The sequence below is a fragment of the Salvelinus namaycush genome, chromosome 14 (genome assembly GCF_016432855.1).
Source record: "Salvelinus namaycush isolate Seneca chromosome 14, SaNama_1.0, whole genome shotgun sequence".
Classification (NCBI taxonomy): Eukaryota; Metazoa; Chordata; class Actinopteri; order Salmoniformes; family Salmonidae; genus Salvelinus; species Salvelinus namaycush.
The window spans coordinates 26,906,613-26,920,923 of NC_052320.1; the positions used below are offsets into that span (position 1 = coordinate 26,906,613).

At 48.6% G+C, this 14,311-nt stretch overlaps 1 protein-coding gene across 3 annotated transcripts in view; it reads right to left on the reverse strand.

The window, feature by feature from the left end:
• Positions 1-14,311, reverse strand: part of LOC120059337 (extracellular sulfatase Sulf-2-like) — a 185,129-nt gene that overhangs the window by 145,980 nt on the left and 24,838 nt on the right. For all 3 annotated transcript variants that reach the window (XM_039008320.1, XM_039008318.1, XM_039008319.1), the window contains exon 2: positions 1,508-1,575. The gene's annotated coding sequence lies outside the window, so the exon portion shown is untranslated. The remainder of the gene's footprint in view (positions 1-1,507; positions 1,576-14,311) is intronic.

Genomic DNA, 14,311 nt, shown 5'->3' on the forward strand with positions numbered 1-14,311 from the left:
TTCAATAATCTGGCCGTCACTTTTTCTTTCCTGTTTATGTATCTCTTTCTCTCTCTCCCATCAAATCAGTTTCATGGGAGAGAGAGAGTTTTATTTGTTTTATTTGTCACGCTTCGTAAACAACAGGTGTAGACTAACAGTGAAATGCTGACTTATGGGTCCAACAATGCGGAGTTAAAGATAAATAAATACACAGTGAATAACAATAACAAGTAAAAATACCATGGCTATATACAGGGAGTACCAGTACCGGGCAAAACATACACACACACACACGTTAGCTTCTCTCTTACGGCCGGTACTGAATATGCAAGACCGCAGCTGGAAAGTTTGGCATGTTGGCAGCATTTTTCATTTACGGTTTGATATGAACCTTTATAGACACTGGCCATTAATGTACATCAAGTCAATGTCCTTTTGACAAGGCATGTGGTTTTAATCAGAAGATTTGTCTCAAAGACCAGATTGGCACTAAGCACTTTGGCCACATGAAAAACACCCTATTCAACACAGGGGATTAAACATGCGACCCTGAGGGGCCCCTGTGTTTAGGATCAGCGTGGCAGATGTGTTGTTGCCTACCCTTACCACCTGGGGGCGGCCTGTCAGTTTTGCGCGCTCCCTCAAAACTTGAGTCATCTTAAGCATTGTGTTGTGTGACAAAACTGCTCATTTTAGAGTGGCCTTTTATTGTCCCCAGCACAAGGTGCACCTGTGTAATGATCATGCTGTTTAATCAGCTTCTTGATATGCCACACCTGTCAGGTAGATGGATTATCTTGGCAAAGGAGAAATGCTCACTAACAGGGATGTGAACAAATCTGTGCACAACATTGTTGAGAAATAAGCTTTTTGTGCGTATGGAACATTTCTGGGATCTTTTATTTCAGCTCATGAAACATGGGACCAACACTTTACATGTTGCGTTTATATTTTTGTTCAGGATAGATTTTTTGTCCAAATCGTGCACATTGTCTGAGACCATACTCCATCATTAATCAGAAATGTGAGGCTCCTGTTCTTACCCCTCAGCGGGTCCAGCTGTGCCACGCAGGGATGTCGTCATGGGAGGGGGCGGAGGGCACACCCACAACACCCTAGAGCCCACATCGACCGTCAACCCCACGTCCCATTTTCACCCCTTTCATTCTTTACTCTCCTCCATCGCTCTTCCCCCTTTTCTCTCTCTCTCTGTCACTTCTGACAGGCTCGCCCCAAAGACAACCCCACCCCCAGTGCTGACTCGGAGCACTGCCGTCGTCTATCCATCCCCCTGACAAATTACTCTATTCTGTGTTGTGTGAGAGCGCAGAGTTGGCGAGAGCTCTCTGCAGCCACCACTGACAGTCAGAGGGATTCAGCCTAGCTAGCAGGGGTGTTAAAACAGACAGAGACAGAGAGGCAGAGACACCCCCTCCTCTCATCAAGACCAACCCCCCCCTCACAGCAGCAACACCCCCATCCCTCATTGTCTGTTCCTCGTCAGGACGCTACCCCCGTCACTCACCTGTCAATGGAAGGCTGTCTTCTCTGGGGATGTGGGAGTCTCTTTATGTTTGGAGAAGCGGCTGGGCTCTGAAAACAAGCACAAACAGAGCAGGGGTCATCTCACGGTGAAGGCCAACACAAAAGCAGAAGTCAGAACTAAAGCGCCTCTTTCTTTCTGTCCTGTATACCCACCCCTCCTTCCCTCCCTTTCTCCTTCCTCGCCCAGGCTGCCAGTGATTTATTTCACCTACAGCTTGAGTCCCTTCTGCTTTGAAACAAGATGGTGAGAGAAAGAGAGAGAGGGGGATGGAGGGAGAGGCGCATTTACAATTTGCAATCAAAAGACTTCAATGTTCGCCTGTCTCTCTCTGCCCGTCCCTCGCCCCCCTCTCCGTCACTCGCTTTTGCTCTTTTTCGCTTTTTGTCAGACTCCAGGTCTGAGTGGAATACTGATGTCAGGGTTTGAGAGCTGCAATTGAACAAAAAAAAATGACTTTCTGCCCTCTGTTTTTCATGCTGCACTTTGTGCTGCCAATTCCCACTGCTGAAATAAAACTGAGCGGGGGGCTTAGGGGGCGGCGAACACAACCCTGCGACAAATAGCCTGCGTTTCTGGACCTTTATAGGGCCTGGCTACAGAGAGGAGGAGCAGGAGGAGGAAGGGGGGAGCAGGGGGAAGAGGAAGAGAGGCTGGAGGGATGACAAGTTCATTCAGACAACCCGGGAAAAACAGAAACAATTACAGCTCTGAGATGGAGGCTGCAGCAGCTTAGGGAGATCGCAGAGCACAGACTTAATGTCACTTAGCTAGAAAGCTAATGACAGTGTGGGAACAGCTACAGCCCAGGGAGAGAGAGAGGAAAGAGAAAGAGAGAGAAATCTCTCCATCTCCCAACAGATGGAAATGCCACTCCGTCAATCACCCTGATTAAGTAATACATATTCAACAGCCTTCCAGTCTGCCTGTGAGCTACCTTCCCTGTGAGCTACCTTCCTTGTGAGCTACCTTCCCTGTGAGCTACCTTCCCTGTGAGCTGCCTTCCCTGTGAGCTGCCTTCCCTGTGAGCTGCCTTCCCTGTGAGCTGCCTTCCCTGTGAGCTGCCTTCCCTGTGAGCTGCCTGCCTGCGAGCTACCTGCCTGCCTGCCCGCCTGTGAGTTGCCTGCCTGCTAGAACACTAGCTGGGTGCATGCGGAGAGGAGGACAGCAGCGCAGATGGAGGTGCTGCTGGAAAGTGCTCTGATTACTGATCTGATCTAGGTACAGTGTGGCTGGGAGGGGAGAAACATTGAGCTGACATTGACAGATATACCACTGTGAGATCACTGTTCACAGACCCTGATCACTGATCAGCCCTGAACAGGCAGCATCAGGGGAGGAAGACAGTCAAACACCCACCGTTGATTCAACCACAGCCAATCAAGCAAAACACAGACACCACCCTGTAGGTGCAACATTAAAAGAGTGCCATCTGTGAGGCGAGATGGTGAGTGTGTGTGCGGCGCACTACACCCCCCCTGTTCTCTCTGTGTGAATACACTTGTTTTCTCTCCTTCTCTTGCCCAGCTCTTCTCTCCCTCTCTTTCTCGCCATTTCTCCATCCTCATCCCTCCCTCTCTCTCTGAGCCGTCTCTCTCTCTGGCCGATGGGAATCAATGGCATGAGATGGCTTTGTTTCTTCCCACAGCTTTTCCCCTCCTTCTGTGACAGCGGTCAGCACTCAACACCTTAACCACAGAGCTACAGTACAGTGGTACCCTCATCCTGCCTGCCAGGGGGGAGAGACAGGGATGTGGGGGGATGGGAGGGGAAACGACACGCTACAAGACAAGTTACATGGCAGGAACACAACACACAGCAGAGTACTCCAATAATGGACTGACACTGGTGCTTTCTCTCCCGTCCCGTAGCCTACCCCATTCACAGTTACATGCCCTATTCAATAAAGGAGTGAATTCATCTGTATAGCTCAAGGACACTCCCTTCACACCGCCTGTCCTTGAGAACATCATTTGAGAGGAGAGTGCACACACAAAATAATCCAAAACGCGCGCACACACACACACACACACACACACACACACACACACACACACACACACACACACACACACACACACACACACACACACACACACACACACACACACACACACACACACACACACACACACACACCACCGTGGCGTGTACACATATAGGGGGCTCACAAATACCACACACAGACTCCGTATACACCACCTTGATGGGGGGGGGGCACAGAGCACACTGTACCTCGCCCCGTCTGGCCCCTCCTACCCCCCAGACCAATGACGTGGTCCTCAGTGCGGAGTCAGAGGACAGGCAGTGTATTGTGTAGTGTAGGGCTGGGAATTGCCAGGGACTTCACAATACAATACTATCATGATACCTTGGTGCCGATACGATATGTATTGCGATTCTATACTGTAATTCAATTGCGATTTGATGTTCCAAACATATTGCTCACCATATGTCTGCCGCAGAGGGACTAGAGAGAGCCATGACAAAACGACTTTTGATCAGTCATGCAAATGAAAGTGCCATGAAAAAAATTGTCTCCCCACTTAAAAAGAAGATGGAGAACAAGCTATGAAGGAGATTTGGTGCAGGTACAGCCAACTAGCGCAAAAATATTGCGATACTGTCAAAACAATATGATATATCGGCAAAAATAATATCCCGATATGTAACTGTATGGTTTCTCCCCCGTCACTATTGTTTTTTTTAGCCCAGAGCGCTGTACGGATCACAGAGCCACAGCTAAGGCTTCTCGGCTCTCTCTCTACCTTACTGAACCAGAGCAGAGTTCTAGGCCCCATCCCAAATAGCACCCTTTTCCTTATACAGTGCACTACTGTTGACCAGGGCCTTGTCATTACAGGCCCCCCACCACCAGGCTGATTTATATCTACATTCACATTACATCTGAGGCTCTTTTCATCACTGAGCCCAGCACCGCAGCCAGCTCCTGGGTCACATAACTAAACATGATGACCAATTCATGTCTCCACAGTCCACCCCCCACAATCCTGAAATGAATTTAACAGCGGCTAATTAGTACTGAGGAATAGAGACGAAGTTACAGGCACATATCGGGCTGAAAGTGTGACTTGATCTCGAAATAAAAGAGTAGAAATAGAGATATTTAGCCACAGCTATTTCTCCTAGCGGTCTTCTCCCTTGAGGCCATGTTATTTTTAATGTCACTCAGGCCACCGGTGGACCCGTTCAACTCTACGCTTTCCAGAAGAGCCTCTTTCCTCCACTGTCGGACACTCCAAGTGACAGCGTGTCATGGCGTTAATTGTGCCGTGGGTTTCGGGGATGAGAGCTGACAGGAGTGTCCGTGGTGCTCGTCCGCTGGATACTCTGGCCGGCACGCACAGAGAGATGTTTCCTCTCGCTGTTCCCTGGTGGAGCTCCCATTACAGGAGGAACTGACTCTGAGACCAGGCCCGCCTGGTGGCCTCGCTGTTCCCTGGTGGAGCTCCCACTACAGGAGGAACTGACTCTGAGACCAGGCCCGCCTGGTGGCCTCGCTGTTCCCTGGTGGAGCTCCCACTACCGGAGGAACTGACTCTGAGACCAGGCCCGCCTGGTGGCCTCGCTGTTCCCTGGTGGAGCTCTCACTACAGGAAGAACTGACTCTGAAACCAGGCCCGCCTGGTGGCCTCGCTGTTCCCTGGTGGAGCTCCCACTACAGGAGGAACTGACTCTGAGACCAGGCCCGCCTGGTGGCCTCGCTGTTCCCTGGTGGAGCTCCCACTACAGGAGGAACTGACTCTGAGACCAGGCCCGCCTGGTGGCCTCGCTGTTCCCTGGTGGAGCTCCCACTACAGGAGGAACTGACTCTGAGACCAGGCCCGCCTGGTGGCCTCGCTGTTCCCTGGTGGAGCTCCCACTACAGGAGGAACTGACTCTGAGACCAGGCCCGCCTGGTGCTGAATAATTGAGATGCTTTCAGAGGAGGGTAAGATGAGCTGATGGTGCTCCGGTGAGCGGGACCCTTCCGGTCTAGCGCCGTTTAGACTAAACTCACGCAGCGAGACGAGACCCACGGCCCTAACTCAACGGTAGTTGTGTGTCTCCAGGAGAGGTGAGGGAGGGGGCAATGGCTTTCTGTCTGTGTACCGTGCTGTGTCTAATATATAAAAACCATTAAGCCTTGTGTCTGTTTTGCAAGTATATTCACATCAACTACAACAGGGAGTCATTTGCTGTGACAAACACAGGCAGTATATTGGAAAAATATGGAAATATGTGTCTTGGATTGATAAGACAGTGAAATGCATCTGTTTTAGGGAGCGGGAAAAGCCGCTAAGGGCTCAATTAATGTGCCAGTGTGCCACTGTTTCCCTGTGTTACTTAGCACCCTGCAACCTGCAATTCACACAGACAGCAAACAACAACAGTCAAATCAGCCAGGGGCGATTAAACAGTCTCCATCCAAGGCCATAAAACACAGAGAGAGAGAGAGAGAGAGAGACAGAGGGAGGGAGGGAGGGAGGGAGGGAGGGAGGGAGGGAGGGAGGGAGGGAGGGTGTGTGTGTGTGTGTGTGTGTGTGTGTGTGTGTGTGTGTGTGTGTGTGTGTGTGTGTGTGTGTGTGAGAGAGAGAGAGAGGAAGGAGAGAGAGAGAGAGGAAGGAGGGAGAGAACGAGAGAGTGTACACAGCTCTACATGGGCACTCTCTTACCCTGCGACTCAATTGAGCAAAAACATGCCAGCCATGATAAACCCAGGCTGTTATATCAGACATAAATGTACACTAAAACAGCTATGTGCATTAGGCCTCGTTGTTGTTCTACACTATTTCCATTCTACAGACACTTCTGTTCTCTCTAAAACTGGCCTCCTCCAGGACCCATAAGAGGATTCTCTCTCTCTCTGTCATATAACATGTACTCATACAGATACACATTTGGCTCATGGTTGGTATAAATATAGGTGGAGAAGAAACCTCTGAAGAGCTCTTATCCTCTGTTCCTCTAAAAACACCCTTCAGAGTAGATAAGAGCTTCACCACGGCTGCAATTACCCTTCCACTGGGGCCAAGGACAGCTCGCCTCGCCAAGAGAGAGAGAGTAGGTTCCCTTTCAAAAACCACAAATGCAATCCAATCGTTATATTTTCCGGTTACTGACCAAGGAGGACAGATGAAAAGATCAACATCAATTACTGTAATCACCGTCTATCCGCATACTTCTTCATCCCAGATCCACTTGACTAAGTTACATTGTCCATCTCTCTGGACTGTGGTTTATTTATGGGCCATTCTGATAGGGAGGAGTTCAGGGAGGTCAAGGGTGGTATTTTAAACAAATAATTGTAAACTGTATTTAATTTGTTAATGTTTTGCTCTTTTTCATTCCCTCTAAAAAAATATTGTGTCTAAAAACGTACATTGGTGCGATAACATAATACAAATCTATTTTCAAAAGGCCTTTGGAACATCTTGGTATTCATACAATATTATTTTGTCCTCGGTTTTTATTGAAATATTCAGCCTTCGTCAAGTCCTGAGGTGCAGTACACATTCATTTAAGAGTCTAGACCACTAATAAATCTATTCAAGTTTTAATACAGTAAAAAATTCATATATTCCGTGACATCCAATCCAGAATTTACCCACCACATTCACTACCAGCATGTCTGTATGAGATGATCCTGATTTGAGAGCGTCTGACTGATCTGGAAAGCAGAGGACTGAAGCCAGGAGTCAGAGGGAAGGGGTGGAGAGGTGAGGGGGGTGAGTGGGTCCAGACTGCCTGGCTGACTCTACTAATATCTTCTAGCCTCCTAAATCGATTCCAGTATAGACCCTGCTACCTTCAGGCGGCACAACTTTAATTCCATCTGTGATACCCCCATCCCCCGTTCATCCCTCCTTCCCCCGTTCATCCCTCCTTCCCCCCGTTCATCCCTCCTTCCCCCCGTTCATCCCTCCTTCCCCCCGTTCATCCCTCCTTCCCCCCGTTCATCCCTCCTTCCCCCCGTTCATCCCTCCATCCCCCGTTCATCCCTCCTTCCCCCCGTTCATCCCTCCTTCCCCCCGTTCATCCCTCCATCCCCCGTTCATCCCTCCTTCCCCCGTTCATCCCTCCTTCCCCCGTTCATCCCTCCATCCCCTGTTCATCCCTCCATCCCCCCGTTCATCCCTCCTTCCCCCCGTTCATCCCTCTATCCCCCCGTTCATCCCTCCATCCCCCCATTCATCCCTCCATCCCCCCGTTCATCCCTCCTTCCCCCCGTTCATCCCTCCATCCCCCCGTTCATCCCTCCATCCCCCCGTTCATCCCTCCTTCCCCCCTCCCCACCAATTGATTCCAGAAGCCTTTCTTGCACCCAATTAGGCTGTGCTGTACCGATCCTGGGAACCTCCTTTGAATGACTGCATAGTAGAGTCAATGATAATCTCTCTTTCTCATTCCCTCCATCCTCCTCTGTCTCTCCATCCATCTCTTGACAACAGCTACAGCCGACAGTGCTCTGGCATTAATGTGCATTCATTGATCAATCAGTCTGCCTGCCAGTGGTGCTGGGTGATATAATATAAGGTAGAAAATCACAATAGACTATTGTAGCTGGGGAAAATCCAATTTCAGAGAAGTGTAATTCTACTGACAGACCTTATTTACAAACTGCACACGATTTCCTCAGTTCTCTAAGACAGTGAGGGGGGAGTGCCTTCCTGCACAGGGGATGGGAAAAATAGTGGAGAAAAGAAAGGAGGGAGAAAAGATACACAACTTAGTCCCACTGCCTTCTCAAAAGAGTCATAGCAGTCAGGTACTCATCAGCCAATGTGACTGGAAATTACCCACCCACAGTCTCTGACCCTGGTCCTCTGGGAGCCCTCTCCTTATAGATGTCTGTCTGTCAGTCAGCTGTGAGTGACAGAAGGAGGACTGGGGCACATTTGCACTTTCCTTAATGTCGCTCCCTAGAGACAGACAAGCCTGGAGGGGAAACCTGAGGACTTGAGAAACATGCTTAAGAGATGTAAATACCTTGACCTGCACTAAAGGGCTGTGGCTGAACTGTCCTTTTTGGGGAATCCTGATTGGTCAGATGAAATACTACAGAGTATGAATATTAGGGGAGAACTATACGCCTACAGAGGGTTAGAACTGATTCCTGTCTGTTCTATGTGAAATCAACACACTTTTCACACACTTCATTATTTGTAAATCTCAGTTTCAAGGGCTGGCTGTGAAACTTGTGTTAAAGTATGAGGCGAGTCAGGGACAGATGGTGTTTGAGTGACAGCGCTGGTCCTCCGTTAGACAGCCAGCAGGACCAGCCTTTGTGCTCCTCATTGCTGTTTTTAATGATGTTAACAAGGCAGCGAGAGGCGGACCATTTGTTTTTGCCTCGCAGGAAGGCATGCAGTGGGCCCCATCTGACAGCACACCACTGGATCCACACAGAGCAGTGCAGGGCCCCGTCAGGCTGAGACGCTCCAGTTAGCACCTGCTTCCGTAATTACACTAATTACACTCTCTCCACACACAACACTGCCTTCCCACCACATACTAATCCTTGTCGATCACAAAGCACCCTTCATGTCAGTCGCCCTCCTCTCTCGCTATTGCTCTCGTTCTCTCTCCCTCCTAGGATCCATCCAACAGTATAATGAATTGAATCACTGCATATACAGTGATACAGCACACTCATGGCTGGTGGAAATATCTGAAACCGTGGGACTGGTTTCCTCTACAACAGTTTGGGTTGGGGACAGTGTGTATGTATGAGACCCTAGACCCATCAGCATAGTATGGATGACTGGTGCCTGAGGAAAACCACTTAGAATGTTGTCCACAAACTTCCATACTACACAAACCATATTTTTCTCTCTCTTCCCTGTCCCCTCCTCTCTATTTCTCTCTCACACAAATGCATCACACAAGCACAACCAGTCAGAGAGTGAGGGTAGAGCCATTACTAAATTGTTTACAGCTAAGGGTTAAGTTTGTTCTGTCAATCATGGCAAGTGCCAATGAGCCCTGGCAGCTAGGAATCATGGGGCACTTGTAAAGAAACATTGCTGGCCTCTCTCTCGCTCTCTCTCGACAGGCAGGTCTCTAGATCTCTCATCCCTTGCTGGTGGTGGTGAGCTTAATGTGGATTCCTGTCACTCAGGATTACTGACAACACAAATTGGTGCATTGAAACACTTCACAGAGAAACCCCATGGTCCTGCTGCATTCAAACACTTTCCTGAGAAACCCCAATGTCCTCAGAACCATTCTGGCAGGGCACAATCCCAATCCATCATTGACCATGGAAGACTACACACGCCATTTGTAGGCAAGTAGGAAGGTATTTTCCTGTCATTGTAATCCTTGGGCGGTCCGCCAAACCATTTTTGTTGGGTTGACAGTCCAAACAGATTAAAATAAATAAATAATAATACATATTTTTGGGAAATTAATTTCCAGGATTGAAAAACGCTTTCAGGGTAAACTTAAACGGCTAAAACTAGATATAAAGTATGTAGAAAAGATAATGGACCTATATATTTTTAAATAATAATCTTTGAGAGCAAAAAATTCCCCAAATAAAAGCTGGACAGTCAGAGAGAATAGAAAATTCCCAAAACAATGAATTTAGCAGTATTCATTTTGCTACTTTGTTTGAGCAAGAGAACACAGAATTAGCACTGAAAGCATTTCTAGAGTTGCAGGAAACTAACTTTAAAACTGCTAAATGTTCTCTCAGGTGCATGGCAAAATGTGAAGAATTGCAGGAAATTTGCTTTAAAAATGCAAAAATGTATCTCGGCTCCATGGAGAAATGTGTAGAATGGCGGAGGTGCATAAAGATGGCGGCCTCAATGCACTTACCACAAATGCCTCGTTTGCTAAGTTCGCCATTAGGCTACTATTTTTTTGTATAGGTATTAGCACAGTATACATGATCCCAAGACACAAGCAAACCTGTACAGGGCCATAGCTGCTCTGCCCTGACTAGGGGATCGGTGTTGACTGAGTCCCAGGCTCTAATCTCAGGCCTCTTCAGGACAGGTCCAACTCCCACTTCCTCCCCCTCTCTTATTGGCCTCTTCAGGACAGGTCCAACTCCCACTTCCTCCCCCTCTCTTATTGGCCTCTTCAGGACAGGTCCAACTCCCACTTCCTCCCCCTCTCTTATTGGCCTCTTCAAGACAGGTCCAACTCCCACTTCCTCCCCCTCTCTTATTGGCCTCTTCAGGACAGGTCCAACTCCCACTTCCTCGCCCTCTCTTATTGGCCTCTTCAGGACAGGTCCAACTCCCACTTCCTCCCCCTCTCTTATTGGCCTCTTCAGGACAGGTCCAACTCCCACTTCCTCCCCCTCTCTTATTGGCCTCTTCAAGACAGGTCCAACTCCCACTTCCTCCCCCTCTCTTATTGGCCTCTTCAGACAGTCCAACTCCAAACATTGCTGAGGCCCATGCTGAATGATCTGACAAATGTACACCGCCATGATGTATTGGCCCACACTATCCAATCGATGACTGTCTAATTAAAACTAATTTATCATTGTAAGCTGCCAAATCTAAACCCGATTCATATATCAATACACCAAGATAGAGTAGGCAATAACATACGGATAAATTGTCACCTTAAGAAGAGAGGTCAAAAAAAGAGAAGGGTGTATAACAGAAGGGGAGAAGAGAGACAACAAAAGACAAAAGACAAAGGGAGAGGTATGTGTTTATGAGATTGACAGACCGTGTGGAGGGTAAAGGCATCAGAATACTTCAGTTCGGCTAGCCAAACGAGTGTGCTCGCACACCCTTAAAAGACAGAGAAAAAAGCAACAGTAGTACTGTTTGTCCATTTTGAGTTGCCGTAGTCAGTATACACTTCCTCAAAATAGTCTGAATTTATCTAAGAATACTCAAGAAATCTGTCATAAATTGATGTTTTTGCAGAGGAGATCTTAGTAGCGCAATTTTACATCTAACTAAGATGTTTGGTGCAGTATTTCTCAGTGAAAAAATGTGCATGAAAATGAGTTGTCTCTCGTTGAACGACAACAAAGACTTTATTGAAGAATCCCTACTGTTCACCAACAAAGGGGTGTGGACTTCGGCTTCGGCTTGCCTCCAGAAAAATGTTTGTGTGCCCGAAAAACCCTCACGGAAGTCCATATCGAACAAAAATGTCACAGAATGTTGTCATAATATATGCACAAACTCTTCCAAACTGTTTTTGGGAAGCATGAGGAATGCCTTAAGTGTGACTGGCTGCTGGTACCAACAACACGCAAAGCCCAGCATGATGCCAGAGGGACAGCGAGGCCCTCATACCCCCGACACACACAACCCCAACCCCTCTGGCCCCCCCAATGAAATATACATGAGCTGATTCCCCGTTTGTCATCATTTATTAAATTTTAGTGTGACAACTCCTATGTGTGTGTGTGTGTGTGTGTGTGTGCGTACATGCGTGCGCACGTGAAGTAAAGCGTGTGCGGTGTGAGAGTGGGAAGATGAGCAGGGTAGGTGCAAGAACACAGTAAGATGACACATTCAGAGCGCAAGAAAGGATCGAGAGAGGAGAGAGAGTGGCTAAGCAATAGAAAGTGAACGAGGGGGAGGCGGAGGAGGGGAGGGAAGAGAAGGTGGATCTCAGTGGAGCATAAAATGAGTGCTTGAACGGCTTTACCTGGTGGTAGATAGTTAGAGCGCTGTGCTGTCTGGGATTCACCTGGCACTCTGATTCCCTCACACACACTGCAGCATGGACAGGTCTACTCTGCTCTCCCTCCTGTCCCCCTCCCACGCTCTAGTTTAACATTCTACCTCCATATCTTTCTCTATCTCCTTCCACTCTCTCTCCTTTCACACTCTCTCTCTACCCTTTTCTACACTCTTCCTTTGTGATGTTTTCGACACAGCCATTCTCCCCTCCCTCTGTTTCCTCCCTCTACCCCCCGCACCCCCCTCCCCCTGTCTGATGCCACTTCCTGTCACCTTATCTGGGTGCGTGTCTCTCGGAGGTGGCAGCAGGCGCCTGGTGGTGAGGTGGCAAGCCAGGCAGACTTCTATGGGATATCATCCATCTGTCAATAAACCTCTCCCGGCTGAATGGATCTGTTGCAGCTCAGAGCTGAGCCACAGGCCCCTCTTAAAGCCAGTGAGCTGCCGTCACTCAAGACAGGCAGCCGCAATGCTAGGGAGAGACAGACAGCCGCATAATGGCAGCAAGGTCAGGTTGAGCTGAACAAGAGGAGTGCCAAGAGTACGTAATGATTTACGCTAGAGAGGGAGAGGTATTTTTGTACTCAAAGTCATCTCTCTCTTTCTCTCTCCCACTCCCTCCTTCTCTCCCAGTCTCTCCCTCCCTCCCTCCCCCAGAGGTAGGGGGGGGCAGTGGGGGTTAGAGGTGTGGAGAGAATTTGCTATACGTGCAGTAAGGGAACAGAGGATGAATGTTTCAAGTGGTTTATAGAAGCTTTACAGGGTTAGGGTTAGTGAGAGGGGGAAGGGGCTAGAGGTGAAGGTGTAGCATGGGCCTCAGATAGAGGTGTATGGGGCGTTAGGGTGGTGGTGGTGGCTAAGGCCCAGCATTACTCAGCTGCCTGCACATTCCTGGGCCCCCAGTGAAAGTTGTCTCTGTGAGAGAGAAAGAGAGCGAGAGAGAGAGAGAGAGAGAGAGAGAGAGAGAGAGAGAGAGGGGCCGGGGATGGAGGTGGCAGAAGGGGGTCGGGGGGGGGGGTTAGCACTGCTGACTGATGGGCCATGCTGGAGACTGTTTATGTTGGCCTGCTAATACAGTAAGCACCATTCTGTAGGGTCAGAGGCATGTTCCATACTGAGAGAGGGTGAGAGAGAGAGGAGAGAGAGGAGAGAGGTGGGCAAAACCACAGAACCAGAGATATAGGCTACCCACTATGGAGGGGGGGGGGGGGGCACTGTAGAAGTGAAAGTAACAAAGAAGTAAGAACTGGAAATCACAAGCGTTGCTGCTTGTCTTAAGATGAGTGGTTAAGTGCTCTGGTTTAGCACTCAATCAAATCACTTATCAGTCCGGGGAGGAATTGATAAACATTTGATCTGATATGATGACAGTGCCCAGTACTTACATTGTATTTTCCACAGATGCAGTGACAAATGTAAGGTCACAATGCTTATTGTCTCATGTTATGAGTCTCACCACTGAGCACATCCAGCAACGCTAAAGCTATATGCACAGCAAAAATAGGAGAAACTGCACTAAACCAAGACCATTGCTCAACACTGACTGACTACCTGTAAAACACTAATGACAGCCTTCTTAGGCCATTGCAGGTAGCCTAAATATTAAAATGGTTGTAAACAGTCAGAGGACACATCACAGTATCAGAACCACATGAGTGTTGTGTCCTGCAGCTGCCCGGTCCCCACCCACAGACAGACACATTTACATTACATTTGAGTCATTTAGCAGACACTCTTATCTGAGCAACTTACAGTTACAACCACATGTCACAGTCATAGTAAGCAAAAAAAGGCCCGTTTCCCAGAAGAGCTCTCTGTCACTCCTCCTACTGTGGTGGCAACACACTTCTGAACACCCTGACAAACTGGGGACGGTCCCCCACCCTGGTGACATCATGAACACCTTCACACACACTACGACACATACAATACGTGCACAAAAATGGACACACACACACACACACACTCAGACACATGCACACAAACACATATGCACGTATGAAATCACACAGTTATATCCACACCCATGCTTGAATACCTCTGTGGAGCGACAGTGGCTGTGAATTAAGAATACCCTGCTCGACTCCACACTTTGTTTGCCTCTAACAATGTCCAA